At 40.5% G+C, this 25,323-nt stretch overlaps 6 pseudogenes; all 6 read right to left on the bottom strand.

Annotated features, from left to right (window-relative positions):
- Nucleotides 1-2,931: 2,931 nt before the first annotated feature.
- On the bottom strand, nt 2,932-3,050 carry LOC145416135 (5S ribosomal RNA; annotated as a pseudogene).
- Nucleotides 3,051-6,919: 3,869 nt separating this feature from the next.
- On the bottom strand, nt 6,920-7,037 carry LOC145416133 (5S ribosomal RNA; annotated as a pseudogene).
- A 3,845-nt stretch (nt 7,038-10,882) lies between these two features.
- Nucleotides 10,883-11,000, bottom strand: LOC145416132 (5S ribosomal RNA; annotated as a pseudogene).
- A 3,820-nt stretch (nt 11,001-14,820) lies between these two features.
- LOC145416134 (5S ribosomal RNA) lies at nt 14,821-14,939 on the bottom strand (annotated as a pseudogene).
- A 3,834-nt stretch (nt 14,940-18,773) lies between these two features.
- On the bottom strand, nt 18,774-18,891 carry LOC145416208 (5S ribosomal RNA; annotated as a pseudogene).
- A 3,829-nt stretch (nt 18,892-22,720) lies between these two features.
- Nucleotides 22,721-22,839, bottom strand: LOC145416204 (5S ribosomal RNA; annotated as a pseudogene).
- Nucleotides 22,840-25,323: the final 2,484 nt, after the last annotated feature.

Here is a 25,323-nt window from a genome sequence, read left to right as displayed (position 1 = left end):
AATACCTTTTATATATACTTCTTTCAAGGAATATGTTTAACCAGTGATTTTATGAAATCCATAGGGAATTCATGAAATGAGTTCAAATCAGGATGGCCTAATTAGGGTTAGGATAAATTAGGCTGCAGTTAAGTTAGGCAAGGATAGTTGAGGCTAATTTTATGTCAGGTTACCTTGGGCTGTGATTAGGTTAAGCTGGGATAATCGATGTTAAGGTTAGTCAGGTAAGGTTAAGTTAAATTTAATATAGAAAGATGCTAAGTTTTTAATAGTTCATTTAAATTAACCTAACCTAACTAACCCAGCCTATCCTAAACTTAACTGACTGTAGATTGTCCCAGCCTAACTTAACCGCAGTCTAAGGTAACCTAATCTTTATCAACCCATCCTAATTTAAACTATTATATTTCACGATTTCCTAAGGGATTTCATAAAATCACAGGTTACACCAAGTATATATATATATATATATATATATATATATATATATATATATATATATATATATATATATATTTCACTGCCCTGCTCCCAACTCACACCCCCCTCTCTCATATACCTCTCCACCCCATCCCTCCATCTCATCCTCGGCCTCCCCCTCCCTCTTCCCCCCTCCACCTCATTCACATACACTCTCTTCGTCAGTCTTTCACCCCCCATCCTCTCCACATGACCAAACCACCTCAGTGTGTTCCTCATAACGCTTCCTATCACATCCACATCCACACCGCAACGCTCCTTTATATCCTCATTCATCAGCCTGTCTCTCCATGTGACTCCACAGGCTCCTCTTAAATAACTCATTTCCACTGCTCTCACTCTTGACTTGTGTCCTTCCAACAACGTCCAAGCTTCACTTCCGTACGTTAGAGTTGGTATCACAATACTGTCATTTGGTAACGTTTTCACTTCCATGCTCACTTCCCTGTTTCTTATCACTGCTTTCAAAGAACCAGCAACCTTTCTTCCCTGCTGTACCCTTTCAAGCACTTCACCCTCCAAACCTCCATCCTTACTCATCACACTACCCAAGTACTTAAACGTACTCACATTTTCCAATTCCTCACCATCCAACCTCGCTGTACATTCACTGACTTCACCTCTCTCAAAGACCATCACTTTACTCTTCCCTACACTCACCTTTAGATTCCGTTTCTTACACACTCTCCCAAACTCATCCACCAAGCCTTGCAGCTCCCCTTCGTCTTCACTCAACAACACAGTATCATCTGCAAACAACAGTACAGGGAGTTTCCAAACACTATCCTCTCTCACCAGGGCCACTCCAACATCCACCACCCTACCTTGTACCTCTTTTATTACCCCATCCATGTACAGATTGAACAACCATGGAGACATGGCACATCCCTGTTTCAACCCAACTTTCAAAGAGAAAAATTCACTTAGTTCACCATCCACACGCACTGCAGCCTTCGCACCATCGTACATACTCTTCACAGCATTCAACAACTTCCCATCGACTCCATATATTCTTAACACTTTCCACAATCCTTGTCTATATATATATATATATATATATATATATATATATATATATATATATATATATATATATATATATATATATATATATATATATATATTGTGCACTAAATATTTATGGAAGGTGTTACTGAAGGTGCTGTAGACATGAATAAACCGTATCTTTATTTTGGGCAGTGAGTTATAGGTCCTTCATAAAACTTTGAAGTTAGTGCGACTGAATCTCATGTTATGGTTTTTCACCATTCTCACAAAATATCACTACGAAAACGGAAATATGTCGGGACTACTCTGTTGCATCCTCACTAATTTCATGTTTTGTTTACGTCCGTCAGCTGAGAGGAAATGCTGCTTTGCGATTAGCAGACACTTCCTAAGAGTATTTTTATAACGCTCCTGTGATTGGCTGGGGTATCAAATGTCGCCTTCTGAGGGAAAGATTGCCTTTCCACGGAATGGCACACCAAAGGCGCCTGTAAAATTGTTTGAGTACGGAAGTCGGGTGTGTCCCCAACGGCGCCTTTGACCTGCCGTACAAAAAGGCTCCGTTCTTCAACTGGCGTTGTGGTAAAAGGCTCGTTTTGAGTATCCGGCCCCTGGGGCCAGATACTTAAAACGTTTAACGGCGCCTTTTGTGCCAAAGGCGCCATTACACATAGCCTTATCGTGAAAGGCGCATACTCAAAACCTCGGCTGTGCGAGGCCATATTGGAAAACATGGCTCGTTAGCGCCTTATGGGACCTGCAGGGTCGGGGGAGCCCTAGCGATCAAAAGGCGCCTTTCCTGGACAACAACAACAAGTCGTGGATGATGTGTGTGGTGCTCTTCGCTCGTATTTAGATGAATTACTGCCTCATTACCTTATTTGGAGTGGAATGGTTTGCGTCAAAACTAGTTACTGGGTAGCAAGATATCATATGCTAGTAATAATGACGTAACTGGGAAATATGTGTCGTATGTGGATGTGGTCAACTCGGCGGTGGAGCCACATACTGTTTAATGCTGTTTCTTCAATACATTTAGCCATAATTCATGCTGCACCAACGTGTCTCTAATATGACAGTTTGCTCAATGCAAACAGGTGTTTATATTCACCATTATATTAACAGTTCAGTGTCATCTCATTTGAATCAGTCGCTCCTAGCGTAAGCCTAACCCACCAGCTTCAGCTAGAGTATTGCAGTACTTCAGTTAATAGTATTTGGATATATTCAGTTTTCACCCTAATAGTTACTAATTGAAGTAAGTCAGGTTGTCTGTTTGTGGGTAAATTTTATATTCCAGGAAATGTGTGGAAAATGTTTTCATTCATTCATTGCCAGACGCCATGTATCCCAAACGGGGTGGTCAAGGCTTAGAGTTAATTGTTTTACAGGGAGGGGCACTATTCCTCCACCAACCCCACTTGACACGTAGGGAGAACGTTATGCCAACAGCATCTGGTGTTCCCAGGCGGTCACCCATCCAAGTACTAACTAGACCCAACGTTGCTTAACTTCGCTGATCGGACGGGAAGCGGTGTACTCAACGTGGTATAATTTTATGAAAACCCGAATCAGTCTGTGAAATGGATTTTAACTTAGGCTGGGTTGATCATGGTTATATTAGTACACATGAAGGTTGTAGTTAGGTGAGCTTAAATTTCAATATTTAAGAAGGGTTAGGTTAGGTAATGTTAATGATAGGTTTGGTCTGTATAGGTTTGTTTAGTAAAAGTTATGACTAGGTTACGGTAAGTTGCACAAAGCATAATCTAAATTAATCTAATCTAATCTAACCTAACCATATATAACCAAACCTGACCTGACTTTAACTGAAATATAACCAAAATCATCCTGGTCTAAAAATCCTTTTCACAGATTGACTAGTGATTTCATAAAATGACAATTTTCACAGATTTCCTGTAACGTTTTAGGCTATAACCTCCTATTTTTTGTTCCTGTGGTTGCTAAGTGAGTACTGTAAAGTATGTGGTTAGGAATGAAGATTATGGCAGTCTAACTTTGGTTTGGCTAGCACAAGTGTTTTCTTTCTTTCTAATAATTACGCTTTGATTACGGTAGGTTAGATTTGGATAGCAAAGGTTACGATAGGTTAGGCCAGTTCAGGATATTGGTAGGTTATTTTAAGGTTTGTTGTCCAAAACTACAAATTTATCCCCTCAGATTTCCTCCTATGTTATACCAAATGAACTCAACCTAAACTAACTAAGCCTAATTATTCTACATCAATTATGACAGGAAAGATATAGCTTTACGGGAATGTTGTGCATGTGATGAGACATATCTGCTGTTGTAGTTGGGCCTATACGCTACAAGACGGACAAAATCAATGAAAATTTGGCCCGAAAATGAAGTACACTAATACTGGTGTTTCTCCCATCTTTAACCTAATTTCTCTCCCTGGGATGGCAGCTGTTGTTCCACCAGTGGGTCTAGGAAATGAAATACTGTAACAACTACTTTTCTGGCTTAGAGAAGAGAAATACTGGCCAGATAAATACCTTTTATATATACTTCTCTCAAGGAATATGTTTAACCAGTGATTTTATGAAATCCATAGGGAATTCATGAAATGAGTTCAAATCAGGATGGCCTAATTAGGGTTAGGATAAATTAGGCTGCAGTTAAGTTAGGCAAGGATAGTTGAGGCTAATTTTATGTCAGGTTACCTTGGGCTGTGATTAGGTTAAGCTGGGATAATCGATGTTAAGGTTAGTCAGGTAAGGTTAAGTTAAATTTAATATAGAAAGATGCTAAGTTTTTAATAGTTCATTTAAATTAACCTAACCTAACTAACCCAGCCTATCCTAAACTTAACTGACTGTAGATTGTCCCAGCCTAACTTAACCGCAGTCTAAGGTAACCTAATCTTTATCAACCCATCCTAATTTAAACTATTATATTTCACGATTTCCTAAGGGATTTCATAAAATCACAGGTTACACCAAGTATATATATATATATATATATATATATATATATATATATATATATATATATATATATATATATATATATATTTCACTGCCCTGCTCCCAACTCACACCCCCCTCTCTCATATACCTCTCCACCCCATCCCTCCATCTCATCCTCGGCCGCCCCCTCCCTCTTCCCCATCCACCTCATTCACATACACTCTCTTCGTCAGTCTTTCACCCCCATCCTCTCCACATGGCCAAACCACCTCAGTGTGTTCCTCATAACGCTTCCTATCACATCCACATCCACACCGCAACGCTCCTTTATATCCTCATTCATCAGCCTGTCTCTCCATGTGACTCCACAGGCTCCTCTTAAATAACTCATTTCCACTGCTCTCACTCTTGACTTGTGTCCTTCCAACAACGTCCAAGCTTCACTTCCGTACGTTAGAGTTGGTATCACAATACTGTCATTTGGTAACGTTTTCACTTCCATGCTCACTTCCCTGTTTCTTATCACTGCTTTCAAAGAACCAGCAACCTTTCTTCCCTGCTGTACCCTTTCAAGCACTTCACCCTCCAAACCTCCATCCTTACTCATCACACTACCCAAGTACTTAAACGTACTCACATTTTCCAATTCCTCACCATCCAACCTCGCTGTACATTCACTGACTTCACCTCTCTCAAAGACCATCACTTTACTCTTCCCTACACTCACCTTTAGATTCCGTTTCTTACACACTCTCCCAAACTCATCCACCAAGCCTTGCAGCTCCCCTTCGTCTTCACTCAACAACACAGTATCATCTGCAAACAACAGTACAGGGAGTTTCCAAACACTATCCTCTCTCACCAGGGCCACTCCAACATCCACCACCCTACCTTGTACCTCTTTTATTACCCCATCCATGTACAGATTGAACAACCATGGAGACATGGCACATCCCTGTTTCAACCCAACTTTCAAAGAGAAAAATTCACTTAGTTCACCATCCACACGCACTGCAGCCTTCGCACCATCGTACATACTCTTCACAGCATTCAACAACTTCCCATCGACTCCATATATTCTTAACACTTTCCACAATCCTTGTCTATATATATATATATATATATATATATATATATATATATATATATATATATATATATATATATATATATTGTGCACTAAATATTTATGGAAGGTGTTACTGAAGGTGCTGTAGACATGAATAAACCGTATCTTTATTTTGGGCAGTGAGTTATAGGTCCTTCATAAAACTTTGAAGTTAGTGCGACTGAATCTCATGTTATGGTTTTTCACCATTCTCACAAAATATCACTACGAAAACGGAAATATGTCGGGACTACTCTGTTGCATCCTCACTAATTTCATGTTTTGTTTACGTCCGTCAGCTGAGAGGAAATGCTGCTTTGCGATTAGCAGACACTTCCTAAGAGTATTTTTATAACGCTCCTGTGATTGGCTGGGGTATCAAATGTCGCCTTCTGAGGGAAAGTTGCCTTTCCACGGAATGGCACACCAAAGGCGCCTGTAAAATTGTTTGAGTACGGAAGTCGGGTGTGTCCCCAACGGCGCCTTTGACCTGCCGTACAAAAAGGCTCCGTTCTTCAACTGGCGTTGTGGTAAAAGGCTCGTTTTGAGTATCCGGCCCCTGGGGCCAGATACTCAAAACGTTTAACGGCGCCTTTTGTGCCAAAGGCGCCATTACACATAGCCTTATCGTGAAAGGCGCATACTCAAAACCTCGGCTGTGCGAGGCCATATTGGAAAACATGGCTCGTTAGCGCCTTATGGGACCTGCAGGGTCGGGGAGCCCTAGCGATCAAAAGGCGCCTTTCCTGGACAACAACAACAAGTCGTGGATGATGTGTGTGGTGCTCTTCGCTCGTATTTAGATGAATTACTGCCTCATTACCTTATTTGGAGTGGAATGGTTTGCGTCAAAACTAGTTACTGGGTAGCAAGATATCATATGCTAGTAATAATGACGTAACTGGGAAATATGTGTCGTATGTGGATGTGGTCAACTCGGCGGTGGAGCCACATACTGTTTAATGCTGTTTCTTCAATACATTTAGCCATAATTCATGCTGCACCAACGTGTCTCTAATATGACAGTTTACTCAGTGCATACAGGTGCTTATATTCACCATTATATTAACAGTTCAGTGTGATTTCTGTTGGATCAGTCGCTCCTAGCGTAAGCCTAACCCACCAGCTTCAGCTAAAGTATTGGAGTTTTCAGTTAATAGTATTTGGATATATTCAATTTTCACCCTAATAGTTACTAATTGAAGTAAGTCAGGTTGCCTGTTTGTGGGTAAATTTTATATTCCAGGAAATGTGTGGAAAATGTTTTCATTTATTCATTGCCAGACGCCATGTATCCCAAACGGGGTGGTCAAGGCTTAGAGTTAATTGTTTTACAGGGAGGGGCACTAATCCTCCACCAACCCCACTTGACACGTAGGGAGAACGTTATGCCAGCAGCATCTGGTGTTCCCAGGCGGTCACCCATCCAAGTACTAACCAGACCCAACGTTGCTTAACTTCGCTGATCGGACGGGAAGCGGTGTACTCAACGTGGTATAATTTTATGAAAACCCGAATCAGTCTGTGAAATGGATTTTAACTTTGGCTGGGTTGATCATGGTTATATTAGTACACATGAAGGTTGTAGTTAGGTGAGCTTAAATTTCAATATTTAAGAAGGGTTAGGTTAGGTAATGTTAATGATAGGTTTGGTCTGTATAGGTTTGTTTAGTAAAAGTTATGTCTAGGTTACGGTATGTTGCACAAAGCATAATCTAAATTAATCTAATCTAATCTAACCTAACCATATATAACCAAACCTGACCTGACTTTAACTGAAATATAACCAAAATCATCCTGGTCTAAAAATCCTTTTCACAGATTGACTAGTGATTTCATAAAATGACAATTTTCACAGATTTCCTGTAACGTTTTAGGCTATAACCTCCTATTTTTTGTTCCTGTGGTTGCTAAGTGAGTACTGTAAAGTATGTGGTTAGGAATGAAGATTATGGCAGTCTAACTTTGGTTTGGCTAGCACAAGTGTTTTCTTTCTTTCTAATAATTACGCTTTGATTACGGTAGGTTAGATTTGGATAGCAAAGGTTACGATAGGTTAGGCCAGTTCAGGATATTGGTAGGTTATATTAAGGTTTGTTGTCCAAAACTACAAATTTATCCCCTCAGATTTCCTCCTATGTTATACCAAATGAACTCAACCTAAACTAACTAAGCCTAATTATTCTACATCAATTATGACAGGAAAGATATAGCTTTACGGGAATGTTGTGCATGTGATGAGACATATCTGCTGTTGTAGTTGGGCCTATACGCTACAAGACGGACAAAATCAATGAAAATTTGGCCCGAAAATGAAGTACACTAATACTGGTGTTTCTCCCATCTTTAACCTAATTTCTCTCCCTGGGATGGCAGCTGTTGTTCCACCAGTGGGTCTAGGAAATGAAATACTGTAACAACTACTTTTCTGGCTTAGAGAAGAGAAATACTGGCCAGATAAATACCTTTTATATATACTTCTTTCAGGGAATATGTTTAACCAGTGATTTTATGAAATCCATAGGGAATTCATGAAATGAGTTCAAATCAGGATGGCCTAATTAGGGTTAGGATAAATTAGGCTGCAGTTAAGTTAAGCTAGGATAGTTGAGGCTAATTTTAGGTCAGGTTACCTTGGGCTGTGATTAGGTTAAGCTGGGATAATCGATGTTAAGGTTAGTCAGGTAAGGTTAAGTTAAATTTAATATAGAAAGATGCTAAGTTTTTAATCGTTCATTTAAATTAACCTAACCTAACTAACCCAGCCTATCCTAAACTTAACTGACTGTAGATTGTCCCAGCCTAACTTAACCGCAGTCTAAAGTAACCTAATCTTTATCAACCCATCCTAATTTAAACTATTATATTTCACGATTTCCTAAGGGATTTCATAAAATCACAGGTTACACCAAGTCTATATATATATATATATATATATATATATATATATATATATATATATATATATATATATATATATATATATATATATTTCACTGCCCTGCTCCCAACTCACACCCCCCTCTCTCATATACCTCTCCACCCCATCCCTCCATCTCATCCTCGGCCTCCCCCTCCCTCTTCCCCCCTCCACCTCATTCACATACACTCTCTTCGTCAGTCTTTCACCCCCCATCCTCTCCACATGGCCAAACCACCTCAGTGTGTTCCTCATAACGCTTCCTATCACATCCACATCCACACCGCAACGCTCCTTTATATCCTCATTCATCAGCCTGTCTCTCCATGTGACTCCACAGGCTCCTCTTAAATAACTCATTTCCACTGCTCTCACTCTTGACTTGTGTCCTTCCAACAACGTCCAAGCTTCACTTCCGTACGTTAGAGTTGGTATCACAATACTGTCATTTGGTAACGTTTTCACTTCCATGCTCACTTCCCTGTTTCTTATCACTGCTTTCAAAGAACCAGCAACCTTTCTTCCCTGCTGTACCCTTTCAAGCACTTCACCCTCCAAACCTCCATCCTTACTCATCACACTACCCAAGTACTTAAACGTACTCACATTTTCCAATTCCTCACCATCCAACCTCGCTGTACATTCACTGACTTCACCTCTCTCAAAGACCATCACTTTACTCTTCCCTACACTCACCTTTAGATTCCGTTTCTTACACACTCTCCCAAACTCATCCACCAAGCCTTGCAGCTCCCCTTCGTCTTCACTCAACAACACAGTATCATCTGCAAACAACAGTACAGGGAGTTTCCAAACACTATCCTCTCTCACCAGGGCCACTCCAACATCCACCACCCTACCTTGTACCTCTTTTATTACCCCATCCATGTACAGATTGAACAACCATGGAGACATGGCACATCCCTGTTTCAACCCAACTTTCAAAGAGAAAAATTCACTTAGTTCACCATCCACACGCACTGCAGCCTTCGCACCATCGTACATACTCTTCACAGCATTCAACAACTTCCCATCGACTCCATATATTCTTAACACTTTCCACAATCCTTGTCTATATATATATATATATATATATATATATATATTGTGCACTAAATATTTATGGAAGGTGTTACTGAAGGTGCTGTAGACATGAATAAACCGTATCTTTATTTTGGGCAGTGAGTTATAGGTCCTTCATAAAACTTTGAAGTTAGTGCGACTGAATCTCATGTTATGGTTTTTCACCATTCTCACAAAATATCACTACGAAAACGGAAATATGTCGGGACTACTCTGTTGCATCCTCACTAATTTCATGTTTTGTTTACGTCCGTCAGCTGAGAGGAAATGCTGCTTTGCGATTAGCAGACACTTCCTAAGAGTATTTTTATAACGCTCCTGTGATTGGCTGGGGTATCAAATGTCGCCTTCTGAGGGAAAGTTGCCTTTCCACGGAATGGCACACCAAAGGCGCCTGTAAAATTGTTTGAGTACGGAAGTCGGGTGTGTCCCCAACGGCGCCTTTGACCTGCCGTACAAAAAGGCTCCGTTCTTCAACTGGCGTTGTGGTAAAAGGCTCGTTTTGAGTATCCGGCCCCTGGGGCCAGATACTCAAAACGTTTAACGGCGCCTTTTGTGCCAAAGGCGCCATTACACATAGCCTTATCGTGAAAGGCGCATACTCAAAACCTCGGCTGTGCGAGGCCATATTGGAAAACATGGCTCGTTAGCGCCTTATGGGACCTGCAGGGTCGGGGGAGCCCTAGCGATCAAAAGGCGCCTTTCCTGGACAACAACAACAAGTCGTGGATGATGTGTGTGGTGCTCTTCGCTCGTATTTAGATGAATTACTGCCTCATTACCTTATTTGGAGTGGAATGGTTTGCGTCAAAACTAGTTACTGGGTAGCAAGATATCATATGCTAGTATTAATGACGTAACTGGGAAATATGTGTCGTATGTGGATGTGGTCAACTCGGCGGTGGAGCCACATACTGTTTAATGCTGTTTCTTCAATACATTTAGCCATAATTCATGCTGCACCAACGTGTCTCTAATATGACAGTTTACTCAGTGCATACAGGTGCTTATATTCACCATTATATTAACAGTTCAGTGTGATTTCTGTTGGATCAGTCGCTCCTAGCGTAAGCCTAACCCACCAGCTTCAGCTAAAGTATTGGAGGTTTTCAGTTAATAGTATTTGGATATATTCAATTTTCACCCTAATAGTTACTAATTGAAGTAAGTCAGGTTGCCTGTTTGTGGGTAAATTTTATATTCCAGGAAATGTGTGGAAAATGTTTTCATTTATTCATTGCCAGACGCCATGTATCCCAAACGGGGTGGTCAAGGCTTAGAGTTAATTGTTTTACAGGGAGGGGCACTAATCCTCCACCAACCCCACTTGACACGTAGGGAGAACGTTATGCCAGCAGCATCTGGTGTTCCCAGGCGGTCACCCATCCAAGTACTAACCAGACCCAACGTTGCTTAACTTCGCTGATCGGACGGGAAGCGGTGTACTCAACGTGGTATAATTTTATGAAAACCCGAATCAGTCTGTGAAATGGATTTTAACTTTGGCTGGGTTGATCATGGTTATATTAGTACACATGAAGGTTGTAGTTAGGTGAGCTTAAATTTCAATATTTAAGAAGGGTTAGGTTAGGTAATGTTAATGATAGGTTTGGTCTGTATAGGTTTGTTTAGTAAAAGTTATGTCTAGGTTACGGTATGTTGCACAAAGCATAATCTAAATTAATCTAATCTAATCTAACCTAACCATATATAACCAAACCTGACCTGACTTTAACTGAAATATAACCAAAATCATCCTGGTCTAAAAATCCTTTTCACAGATTGACTAGTGATTTCATAAAATGACAATTTTCACAGATTTCCTGTAACGTTTTAGGCTATAACCTCCTATTTTTTGTTCCTGTGGTTGCTAAGTGAGTACTGTAAAGTATGTGGTTAGGAATGAAGATTATGGCAGTCTAACTTTGGTTTGGCTAGCACAAGTGTTTTCTTTCTTTCTAATAATTACGCTTTGATTACGGTAGGTTAGATTTGGATAGCAAAGGTTACGATAGGTTAGGCCAGTTCAGGATATTGGTAGGTTATATTAAGGTTTGTTGTCCAAAACTACAAATTTATCCCCTCAGATTTCCTCCTATGTTATACCAAATGAACTCAACCTAAACTAACTAAGCCTAATTATTCTACATCAATTATGACAGGAAAGATATAGCTTTACGGGAATGTTGTGCATGTGATGAGACATATCTGCTGTTGTAGTTGGGCCTATACGCTACAAGACGGACAAAATCAATGAAAATTTGGCCCGAAAATGAAGTACACTAATACTGGTGTTTCTCCCATCTTTAACCTAATTTCTCTCCCTGGGATGGCAGCTGTTGTTCCACCAGTGGGTCTAGGAAATGAAATACTGTAACAACTACTTTTCTGGCTTAGAGAAGAGAAATACTGGCCAGATAAATACCTTTTATATATACTTCTTTCAGGGAATATGTTTAACCAGTGATTTTATGAAATCCATAGGGAATTCATGAAATGAGTTCAAATCAGGATGGCCTAATTAGGGTTAGGATAAATTAGGCTGCAGTTAAGTTAAGCTAGGATAGTTGAGGCTAATTTTAGGTCAGGTTACCTTGGGCTGTGATTAGGTTAAGCTGGGATAATCGATGTTAAGGTTAGTCAGGTAAGGTTAAGTTAAATTTAATATAGAAAGATGCTAAGTTTTTAATCGTTCATTTAAATTAACCTAACCTAACTAACCCAGCCTATCCTAAACTTAACTGACTGTAGATTGTCCCAGCCTAACTTAACCGCAGTCTAAAGTAACCTAATCTTTATCAACCCATCCTAATTTAAACTATTATATTTCACGATTTCCTAAGGGATTTCATAAAATCACAGGTTACACCAAGTCTATATATATATATATATATATATATATATATATATATATATATATATTTCACTGCCCTGCTCCCAACTCACACCCCCCTCTCTCATCTACCTCTCCGCCCCATCCCGCCATCTCATCCTCGGCCTCCCTCCCTCTTCCCCCCTCCACCTCATTCACATACACTCTCTTCGTCAGTCTTTCACCCCCCATCCTCTCCACATGGCCAAACCACCTCAGTGTGTTCCTCATAACGCTTCCTATCACATCCACATCCACACCGCAACGCTCCTTTATATCCTCATTCATCAGCCTGTCTCTCCATGTGACTCCACAGGCTCCTCTTAAATAACTCATTTCCACTGCTCTCACTCTTGACTTGTGTCCTTCCAACAACGTCCAAGCTTCACTTCCGTACGTTAGAGTTGGTATCACAATACTGTCATTTGGTAACGTATTCACTTCCATGCTCACTTCCCTGTTTCTTATCACTGCTTTCAAAGAACCAGCAACCTTTCTTCCCTGCTGTACCCTTTCAAGCACTTCACCCTCCAAACCTCCATCCTTACTCATCACACTACCCAAGTACTTAAACGTACTCACATTTTCCAATTCCTCACCATCCAACCTCGCTGTACATTCACTGACTTCACCTCTCTCAAAGACCATCACTTTACTCTTCCCTACACTCACCTTTAGATTCCGTTTCTTACACACTCTCCCAAACTCATCCACCAAGCCTTGCAGCTCCCCTTCGTCTTCACTCAACAACACAGTATCATCTGCAAACAACAGTACAGGGAGTTTCCAAACACTATCCTCTCTCACCAGGGCCACTCCAACATCCACCACCCTACCTTGTACCTCTTTTATTACCCCATCCATGTACAGATTGAACAACCATGGAGACATGGCACATCCCTGTTTCAACCCAACTTTCAAAGAGAAGAATTCACTTAGTTCACCATCCACACGCACTGCAGCCTTCGCACCATCGTACATACTCTTCACAGCATTCAACAACTTCCCATCGACTCCATATATTCTTAACACTTTCCACAATCCTTGTCTATATATATATATATATATATATATATATATATATATATATTGTGCACTAAATATTTATGGAAGGTGTTACTGAAGGTGCTGTAGACATGAATAAACCGTATCTTTATTTTGGGCAGTGAGTTATAGGTCCTTCATAAAACTTTGAAGTTAGTGCGACTGAATCTCATGTTATGGTTTTTCACCATTCTCACAAAATATCACTACGAAAACGGAAATATGTCGGGACTACTCTGTTGCATCCTCACTAATTTCATGTTTTGTTTACGTCCGTCAGCTGAGAGGAAATGCTGCTTTGCGATTAGCAGACACTTCCTAAGAGTATTTTTATAACGCTCCTGTGATTGGCTGGGGTATCAAATGTCGCCTTCTGAGGGAAAGTTGCCTTTCCACGGAATGGCACACCAAAGGCGCCTGTAAAATTGTTTGAGTACGGAAGTCGGGTGTGTCCCCAACGGCGCCTTTGACCTGCCGTACAAAAAGGCTCCGTTCTTCAACTGGCGTTGTGGTAAAAGGCTCGTTTTGAGTATCCGGCCCCTGGGGCCAGATACTCAAAACGTTTAACGGCGCCTTTTGTGCCAAAGGCGCCATTACACATAGCCTTATCGTGAAAGGCGCATACTCAAAACCTCGGCTCTGCGAGGCCATATTGGAAAACATGGCTCGTTAGCGCCTTATGGGACCTGCAGGGTCGGGGGAGCCCTAGCGATCAAAAGGCGCCTTTCCTGGACAACAACAACAAGTCGTGGATGATGTGTGTGGTGCTCTTCGCTCGTATTTAGATGAATTACTGCCTCATTACCTTATTTGGAGTGGAATGGTTTGCGTCAAAACTAGTTACTGGGTAGCAAGATATCATATGCTAGTAATAATGACGTAACTGGGAAATATGTGTCGTATGTGGATGTGGTCAACTCGGCGGTGGAGCCACATACTGTTTAATGCTGTTTCTTCAATACATTTAGCCATAATTCATGCTGCACCAACGTGTCTCTAATATGACAGTTTGCTCAATGCAAACAGGTGTTTATATTCACCATTATATTAACAGTTCAGTGTCATCTCATTTGAATCAGTCGCTCCTAGCGTAAGCCTAACCCACCAGCTTCAGCTAGAGTATTGCAGTACTTCAGTTAATAGTATTTGGATATATTCAGTTTTCACCCTAATAGTTACTAATTGAAGTAAGTCAGGTTGTCTGTTTGTGGGTAAATTTTATATTCCAGGAAATGTGTGGAAAATGTTTTCATTCATTCATTGCCAGACGCCATGTATCCCAAACGGGGTGGTCAAGGCTTAGAGTTAATTGTTTTACAGGGAGGGGCACTATTCCTCCACCAACCCCACTTGACACGTAGGGAGAACGTTATGCCAACAGCATCTGGTGTTCCCAGGCGGTCACCCATCCAAGTACTAACTAGACCCAACGTTGCTTAACTTCGCTGATCGGACGGGAAGCGGTGTACTCAACGTGGTATAATTTTATGAAAACCCGAATCAGTCTGTGAAATGGATTTTAACTTAGGCTGGGTTGATCATGGTTATATTAGTACACATGAAGGTTGTAGTTAGGTGAGCTTAAATTTCAATATTTAAGAAGGGTTAGGTTAGGTAATGTTAATGATAGGTTTGGTCTGTATAGGTTTGTTTAGTAAAAGTTATGACTAGGTTACGGTAAGTTGCACAAAGCATAATCTAAATTAATCTAATCTAATCTAACCTAACCATATATAACCAAACCTGACCTGACTTTAACTGAAATATAACCAAAATCATCCTGGTCTAAAAATCCTTTTCACAGATTGACTAGTGATTTCATAAAATGACAATTTTCACAGATTTCCTGTAACGTTTTAGGCTATAACCTCCTATTTTTTGTTCCTGTGGTTGCTAAGTGAGTACTGTAAAGTATGTGGTTAGGAATGAAGATTATGGCAGTCTAACTTTGGTTTGGCTAGCACAAGTGTTTTCTTTCTTTCTAATAATTACGCTTTGATTACGGTAGGTTAGATTTGGATAGCAAAGGTTACGATAGGTTAGGCCAGTTCAGGATATTGGTAGGTTATATTAAGGTTTGTTGTCCAACACTACAAATTTATCCCCTCAGATTTCCTCCTATGTTATACCAAATGAACTCAACCTAAACTAACTAAGCCTAATTATTCTACATCAATTATGACAGGAAAGATATAGCTTTACGGGAATGTTGTGCATGTGATGAGACATATCTGCTGTTGTAGTTGGGCCTATACGCTACAAGACGGACAAAATCAATGAAAATTTGGCCCGAAAATGAAGTACACTAATACTGGTGTTTCTCCCATCTTTAACCTAATTTCTCTCCCTGGGATGGCAGCTGTTGTTCCACCAGTGGGTCTAGGAAATGAAATACTGTAACAACTACTTTTCTGGCTTAGAGAAGAGAAATACTGGCCAGATAAATACCTTTTATATATACTTCTTTCAAGGAATATGTTTAACCAGTGATTTTATGAAATCCATAGGGAATTCATGAAATGAGTTCAAATCAGGATGGCCTAATTAGGGTTAGGATAAATTAGGCTGCAGTTAAGTTAGGCAAGGATAGTTGAGGCTAATTTTATGTCAGGTTACCTTGGGCTGTGATTAGGTTAAGCTGGGATAATCGATGTTAAGGTTAGTCAGGTAAGGTTAAGTTAAATTTAATATAGAAAGATGCTAAGTTTTTAATAGTTCATTTAAATTAACCTAACCTAACTAACCCAGCCTATCCTAAACTTAACTGACTGTAGATTGTCCCAGCCTAACTTAACCGCAGTCTAAGGTAACCTAATCTTTATCAACCCATCCTAATTTAAACTATTATATTTCACGATTTCCTAAGGGATTTCATAAAATCACAGGTTACACCAAGTATATATATATATATATATATATATATATATATATATATATATATATATTTCACTGCCCTGCTCCCAACTCACACCCCCCTCTCTCATATACCTCTCCACCCCATCCCTCCATCTCATCCTCGGCCTCCCCCTCCCTCTTCCCCCCTCCACCTCATTCACATACACTCTCTTCGTCAGTCTTTCACCCCCCATCCTCTCCACATGGCCAAACCACCTCAGTGTGTTCCTCATAACGCTTCCTATCACATCCACATCCACACCGCAACGCTCCTTTATATCCTCATTCATCAGCCTGTCTCTCCATGTGACTCCACAGGCTCCTCTTAAATAACTCATTTCCACTGCTCTCACTCTTGACTTGTGTCCTTCCAACAACGTCCAAGCTTCACTTCCGTACGTTAGAGTTGGTATCACAATACTGTCATTTGGTAACGTTTTCACTTCCATGCTCACTTCCCTGTTTCTTATCACTGCTTTCAAAGAACCAGCAACCTTTCTTCCCTGCTGTACCCTTTCAAGCACTTCACCCTCCAAACCTCCATCCTTACTCATCACACTACCCAAGTACTTAAACGTACTCACATTTTCCAATTCCTCACCATCCAACCTCGCTGTACATTCACTGACTTCACCTCTCTCAAAGACCATCACTTTACTCTTCCCTACACTCACCTTTAGATTCCGTTTCTTACACACTCTCCCAAACTCATCCACCAAGCCTTGCAGCTCCCCTTCGTCTTCACTCAACAACACAGTATCATCTGCAAACAACAGTACAGGGAGTTTCCAAACACTATCCTCTCTCACCAGGGCCACTCCAACATCCACCACCCTACCTTGTACCTCTTTATTACCCCATCCATGTACAGATTGAACAACCATGGAGACATGGCACATCCCTGTTTCAACCCAACTTTCAAAGAGAAAAATTCACTTAGTTCACCATCCACACGCACTGCAGCCTTCGCACCATCGTACATACTCTTCACAGCATTCAACAACTTCCCATCGACTCCATATATTCTTAACACTTTCCACAATCCTTGTCTATATATATATATATATATATATATATATATATATATATATATATATATATATATTGTGCACTAAATATTTATGGAAGGTGTTACTGAAGGTGCTGTAGACATGAATAAACCGTATCTTTATTTTGGGCAGTGAGTTATAGGTCCTTCATAAAACTTTGAAGTTAGTGCGACTGAATCTCATGTTATGGTTTTTCACCATTCTCACAAAATATCACTACGAAAACGGAAATATGTCGGGACTACTCTGTTGCATCCTCACTAATTTCATGTTTTGTTTACGTCCGTCAGCTGAGAGGAAATGCTGCTTTGCGATTAGCAGACACTTCCTAAGAGTATTTTTATAACGCTCCTGTGATTGGCTGGGGTATCAAATGTCGCCTTCTGAGGGAAAGTTGCCTTTCCACGGAATGGCACACCAAAGGCGCCTGTAAAATTGTTTGAGTACGGAAGTCGGGTGTGTCCCCAACGGCGCCTTTGACCTGCCGTACAAAAAGGCTCCGTTCTTCAACTGCGTTGTGGTAAAAGGCTCGTTTTGAGTATCCGGCCCCTGGGGCCAGATACTCAAAACGTTTAACGGCGCCTTTTGTGCCAAAGGCGCCATTACACATAGCCTTATCGTGAAAGGCGCATACTCAAAACCTCGGCTGTGCGAGGCCATATTGGAAAACATGGCTCGTTAGCGCCTTATGGGACCTGCAGGGTCGGGGAGCCCTAGCGATCAAAAGGCGCCTTTCCTGGACAACAACAACAAGTCGTGGATGATGTGTGTGGTGCTCTTCGCTCGTATTTAGATGAATTACTGCCTCATTACCTTATTTGGAGTGGAATGGTTTGCGTCAAAACTAGTTACTGGGTAGCAAGATATCATATGCTAGTAATAATGACGTAACTGGGAAATATGTGTCGTATGTGGATGTGGTCAACTCGGCGGTGGAGCCACATACTGTTTAATGCTGTTTCTTCAATACATTTAGCCATAATTCATGCTGCACCAACGTGTCTCTAATATGACAGTTTACTCAGTGCATACAGGTGCTTATATTCACCATTATATTAACAGTTCAGTGTGATTTCTGTTGGATCAGTCGCTCCTAGCGTAAGCCTAACCCACCAGCTTCAGCTAAAGTATTGGAGGTTTTCAGTTAATAGTATTTGGATATATTCAATTTTCACCCTAATAGTTACTAATTGAAGTAAGTCAGGTTGCCTGTTTGTGGGTAAATTTTATATTCCAGGAAATGTGTGGAAAATGTTTTCATTTATTCATTGCCAGACGCCATGTATCCCAAACGGGGTGGTCAAGGCTTAGAGTTAATTGTTTTACAGGGAGGGGCACTAATCCTCCACCAACCCCACTTGACACGTAGGGAGAACGTTATGCCAGCAGCATCTGGTGTTCCCAGGCGGTCACCCATCCAAGTACTAACCAGACCCAACGTTGCTTAACTTCGCTGATCGGACGGGAAGCGGTGTACTCAACGTGGTATAATTTTATGAAAACCCGAATCAGTCTGTGAAATGGATTTTAACTTTGGCTGGGTTGATCATGGTTATATTAGTACACATGAAGGTTGTAGTTAGGTGAGCTTAAATTTCAATATTTAAGAAGGGTTAGGTTAGGTAATGTTAATGATAGGTTTGGTCTGTATAGGTTTGTTTAGTAAAAGTTATGACTAGGTTACGGTAAGTTGCACAAAGCATAATCTAAATTAATCTAATCTAATCTAACCTAACCATATATAACCAAACCTGACCTGACTTTAACTGAAATATAACCAAAATCATCCTGGTCTAAAAATCCTTTTCACAGATTGACTAGTGATTTCATAAAATGACAATTTTCACAGATTTCCTGTAACGTTTTAGGCTATAACCTCCTATTTTTTGTTCCTGTGGTTGCTAAGTGAGTACTGTAAAGTATGTGGTTAGGAATGAAGATTATGGCAGTCTAACTTTGGTTTGGCTAGCACAAGTGTTTTCTTTCTTTCTAATAATTACGCTTTGATTACGGTAGGTTAGATTTGGATAGCAAAGGTTACGATAGGTTAGGCCAGTTCAGGATATTGGTAGGTTATATTAAGGTTTGTTGTCCAAAACTACAAATTTATCCCCTCAGATTTCCTCCTATGTTATACCAAATGAACTCAACCTAAACTAACTAAGCCTAATTATTCTACATCAATTATGACAGGAAAGATATAGCTTTACGGGAATGTTGTGCATGTGATGAGACATATCTGCTGTTGTAGTTGGGCCTATACGCTACAAGACGGACAAAATCAATGAAAATTTGGCCCGAAAATGAAGTACACTAATACTGGTGTTTCTCCCATCTTTAACCTAATTTCTCTCCCTGGGATGGCAGCTGTTGTTCCACCAGTGGGTCTAGGAAATGAAATACTGTAACAACTACTTTTCTGGCTTAGAGAAGAGAAATACTGGCCAGATAAATACCTTTTATATATACTTCTTTCAGGGAATATGTTTAACCAGTGATTTTATGAAATCCATAGGGAATTCATGAAATGAGTTCAAATCAGGATGGCCTAATTAGGGTTAGGATAAATTAGGCTGCAGTTAAGTTAAGCTAGGATAGTTGAGGTTAATTTTAGGTCAGGTTACCTTGGGCTGTGATTAGGTTAAGCTGGGATAATCGATGTTAAGGTTAGTCAGGTAAGGTTAAGTTAAATTTAATATAGAAAGATGCTAAGTTTTTAATCGTTCATTTAAATTAACCTAACCTAACTAACCCAGCCTATCCTAAACTTAACTGACTGTAGATTGTCCCAGCCTAACTTAACCGCAGTCTAAAGTAACCTAATCTTTATCAACCCATCCTAATTTAAACTATTATATTTCACGATTTCCTAAGGGATTTCATAAAATCACAGGTTACACCAAGTCTATATATATATATATATATATATATATATATATATATATATATTTCACTGCCCTGCTCCCAACTCACACCCCCCTCTCTCATATACCTCTCCACCCCATCCCTCCATCTCATCCTCGGCCTCCCTCCCTCTTCCCCCCTCCACCTCATTCACATACACTCTCTTCGTCAGTCTTTCACCCCCCATCCTCTCCACATGGCCAAACCACCTCAGTGTGTTCCTCATAACGCTTCCTATCACATCCACATCCACACCGCAACGCTCCTTTATATCCTCATTCATCAGCCTGTCTCTCCATGTGACTCCACAGGCTCCTCTTAAATAACTCATTTCCACTGCTCTCACTCTTGACTTGTGTCCTTCCAACAACGTCCAAGCTTCACTTCCGTACGTTAGAGTTGGTATCACAATACTGTCATTTGGTAACGTATTCACTTCCATGCTCACTTCCCTGTTTCTTATCACTGCTTTCAAAGAACCAGCAACCTTTCTTCCCTGCTGTACCCTTTCAAGCACTTCACCCTCCAAACCTCCATCCTTACTCATCACACTACCCAAGTACTTAAACGTACTCACATTTTCCAATTCCTCACCATCCAACCTCGCTGTACATTCACTGACTTCACCTCTCTCAAAGACCATCACTTTACTCTTCCCTACACTCACCTTTAGATTCCGTTTCTTACACACTCTCCCAAACTCATCCACCAAGCCTTGCAGCTCCCCTTCGTCTTCACTCAACAACACAGTATCATCTGCAAACAACAGTACAGGGAGTTTCCAAACACTATCCTCTCTCACCAGGGCCACTCCAACATCCACCACCCTACCTTGTACCTCTTTATTACCCCATCCATGTACAGATTGAACAACCATGGAGACATGGCACATCCCTGTTTCAACCCAACTTTCAAAGAGAAAAATTCACTTAGTTCACCATCCACACGCACTGCAGCCTTCGCACCATCGTACATACTCTTCACAGCATTCAACAACTTCCCATCGACTCCATATATTCTTAACACTTTCCACAATCCTTCTCTATATATATATATATATATATATATATATATATATATATATATATATATATATATTGTGCACTAAATATTTATGGAAGGTGTTACTGAAGGTGCTGTAGACATGAATAAACCGTATCTTTATTTTGGGCAGTGAGTTATAGGTCCTTCATAAAACTTTGAAGTTAGTGCGACTGAATCTCATGTTATGGTTTTTCACCATTCTCACAAAATATCACTACGAAAACGGAAATATGTCGGGACTACTTTGTTGCATCCTCACTAATTTCATGTTTTGTTTACGTCCGTCAGCTGAGAGGAAATGCTGCTTTGCGATTAGCAGACACTTCCTAAGAGTATTTTTATAACGCTCCTGTGATTGGCTGGGGTATCAAATGTCGCCTTCTGAGGGAAAGTTGCCTTTCCACGGAATGGCACACCAAAGGCGCCTGTAAAATTGTTTGAGTACGGAAGTCGGGTGTGTCCCCAACGGCGCTTTTGACCTGCCGTACAAAAAGGCTCCGTTCTTCAACTGGCGTTGTGGTAAAAGGCTCGTTTTGAGTATCCGGCCCCTGGGGCCAGATACTTAAAACGTTTAACGGCGCCTTTTGTGCCAAAGGCGCCATTACACATAGCCTTATCGTGAAAGGCGCATACTCAAAACCTCGGCTCTGCGAGGCCATATTGGAAAACATGGCTCGTTAGCGCCTTATGGGACCTGCAGGGTCGGGGGAGCCCTAGCGATCAAAAGGCGCCTTTCCTGGACAACAACAACAAGTCGTGGATGATGTGTGTGGTGCTCTTCGCTCGTATTTAGATGAATTACTGCCTCATTACCTTATTTGGAGTGGAATGGTTTGCGTCAAAACTAGTTACTGGGTAGCAAGATATCATATGCTAGTATTAATGACGTAACTGGGAAATATGTGTCGTATGTGGATGTGGTCAACTCGGCGGTGGAGCCACATACTGTTTAATGCTGTTTCTTCAATACATTTAGCCATAATTCATGCTGCACCAACGTGTCTCTAATATGACAGTTTACTCAGTGCATACAGGTGTTTATATTCACCATTATATTAACAGTTCAGTGTGATTTCTGTTGGATCAGTCGCTCCTAGCGTAATCCTAACCCACCAGCTTCAGCTAAAGTATTGGAGGTTTTCAGTTAATAGTATTTGGATATATTCAATTTTCACCCTAATAGTTACTAATTGAAGTAAGTCAGGTTGCCTGTTTGTGGGTAAATTTTATATTCCAGGAAATGTGTGGAAAATGTTTTCATTTATTCATTGCCAGACGCCATGTATCCCAAACGGGGTGGTCAAGGCTTAGAGTTAATTGTTTTACAGGGAGGGGCACTAATCCTCCACCAACCCCACTTGACACGTAGGGAGAACGTTATGCCAACAGCATCGGGTGTTCCCAGGCGGTCACCCATCCAAGTACTAACCAGACCCAACGTTGCTTAACTTCGCTGATCGGACGGGAAGCGGTGTACTCAACGTGGTATAATTTTATGAAAACCCGAATCAGTCTGTGAAATGGATTTTAACTTAGGCTGGGTTGATCATGGTTATATTAGTACACATGAAGGTTGTAGTTAGGTGAGCTTAAATTTCAATATTTAAGAAGGGTTAGGTTAGGTAATGTTAATGATAGGTTTGGTCTGTATAGGTTTGTTTAGTAAAAGTTATGACTAGGTTACGGTAAGTTGCACAAAGCATAATCTAAATTAATCTAATCTAATCTAACCTAGCCATATATAACCAAACCTGACCTGACTTTAACTGAAATATAACCAAAATCATCCTGGTCTAAAAATCCTTTTCACAGATTGACTAGTGATTTCATAAAACGACAATTTTCACAGATTTCCTGTAACGTTTTAGGCTATAACCTCCTATTTTTTGTTCCTGTGGTTGCTAAGTGAGTACTGTAAAGTATGTGGTTAGGAATGAAGATTATGGCAGTCTAACTTTGATTTGGCTAGCACAAGTGTTTTCTTTCTTTCTAATAATTACGCTTTGATTACGGTAGGTTAGATTTGGATAGCAAAGGTTACGATAGGTTAGGCCAGTTCAGGATATTGGTAGGTTATATTAAGGTTTGTTGTCCAAAACTACAAATTTATCCCCTCAGATTTCCTCCTATGTTATACCAAATGAACTCAACCTAAACTAACTAAGCCTAATTATTCTACATCAATTATGACAGGAAAGATATAGCTTTACGGGAATGTTGTGCATGTGATGAGACATATCTGCTGTTGTAGTTGGGCCTATACGCTACAAGACGGACAAAATCAAGGAAAATTTGGCCCGAAAATGAAGTACACTATACTGGTGTTTCTCCCATCTTTAACCTAATTTCTCTCCCTGGGATGGCAGCTGTTGTTCCAACAGTGGGTCTAGGAAATGAAATACTGTAACAACTACTTTTCTGGCTTAGAGAAGAGAAATACTGGCCAGATAAATACCTTTTATATATACTTGTTTCAGGGAATATGTTTAACCAGTGATTTTATGAAATCCATAGGGAATTCATGAAATGAGTTCAAATTAGGATGGCCTAATTAGGGTTAGGATAAATTAGGCTGCAGTTAAGTTAGGCTAGGATAGTTGAGGCTAAGTTTAGGTCAGGTTACCTTGGGCTGTGATTAGGTTAAGCTGGGATAATCGATGTTAAGGTTAGTCAGGTAAGGTTAAGTTAAATTTATTATAGAAAGATGCTAAGTTTTTAATCGTTCATTTAAATTAACCTAACCTAACTAACCCAGCCTAACCTAAACTTAACTGACTGTAGATTGTCCCAGCCTAACTTAACCGCAGTCTAAGGTAACCTAATCTTTATCAACCCATCCTAATTTAAACTATTATATTTCACGATTTCCTAAGGGATTTCATAAAATCACAGGTTACACCAAGTCCATATATATAAATATATATATATATGTATATATATATATATATATATATTTCACTGCCCTGCTCCCAACTCACACACCCCTCTCTCATATACCTCTCCACCCCATCCCTCCATCTCATCCTCGGCCTCCCCCTCCCTCTTCCCCCCTCCACCTCATTCACATACACTCTCTTCGTCAGTCTTTCACCCCCCATCCTCTCCACATGGCCAAACCACCTCAGTGTGTTCCTCATAACGCTTCCTATCACATCCACATCCACACCGCAACGCTCCTTTATATCCTCATTCATCAGCCTGTCTCTCCATGTGACTCCACAGGCTCCTCTTAAATAACTCATTTCCACTGCTCTCACTCTTGACTTGTGTCCTTCCAACAACGTCCAAGCTTCACTTCCGTACGTTAGAGTTGGTATCACAATACTGTCATTTAGTAACGTTTTCACTTACATGCTCACTTCCCTGTTTCTTATCACTGCTTTCAAAGAACCAGCAACCTTTCTTCCCTGCTGTACCCTTTCAAGCACTTCACCCTCCAAACCTCCATCCTTACTCATCACACTACCCAAGTACGTAAACGTACTCACATTTTCCAATTCCTCACCATCCAACCTCGCTGTACATTCACTGACTTCACCTCTCGCAAAGACCATCACTTTACTCTTCCCTACATTCACCTTTAGATTCCGTTTCTTACACACTCTCCCTCCTTCTAGTTAATGTCCTTTAAGCCTCAAAATTCTCTGTTCTTGCCTTTGAAGAAATTGAATTTAACTTTGTCAGTTTGGACTTGTCAAAGTGATTGGTACACATACTCAGATTCTAACACACCATGATCATTTTTGCTTAAAGGGTTCAAAAAATTTATCTTCTTTATACTGTTTTCCTCATTTGTGATAACAAGGTCAAGCGTACTTGGTCTGTGATCTCCCCTAATGCTAGTTATGTCTTTAACATGCTGAGTTAGGAAGCTATCTCCCAGTCAGTGTTTACTCTGGGGAATTTTCAGGGGATGTTGTTGTTTGTGAGGTCCAGTCAGTGTTTGTCAGTTTGAAGTCATCAGTGACTAATATTCCATTTGG

The sequence above is a fragment of the Coenobita brevimanus genome, chromosome 104 (genome assembly GCF_032717465.1).
Source record: "Coenobita brevimanus isolate Jiangsu-jjx chromosome 104, ASM3271746v2, whole genome shotgun sequence".
Taxonomy (NCBI): Eukaryota; Metazoa; Arthropoda; class Malacostraca; order Decapoda; family Coenobitidae; genus Coenobita; species Coenobita brevimanus.
The sequence above is the reverse complement of the archived record's forward strand: the minus strand, read 5'-3'. Positions and strand labels throughout refer to the sequence as shown.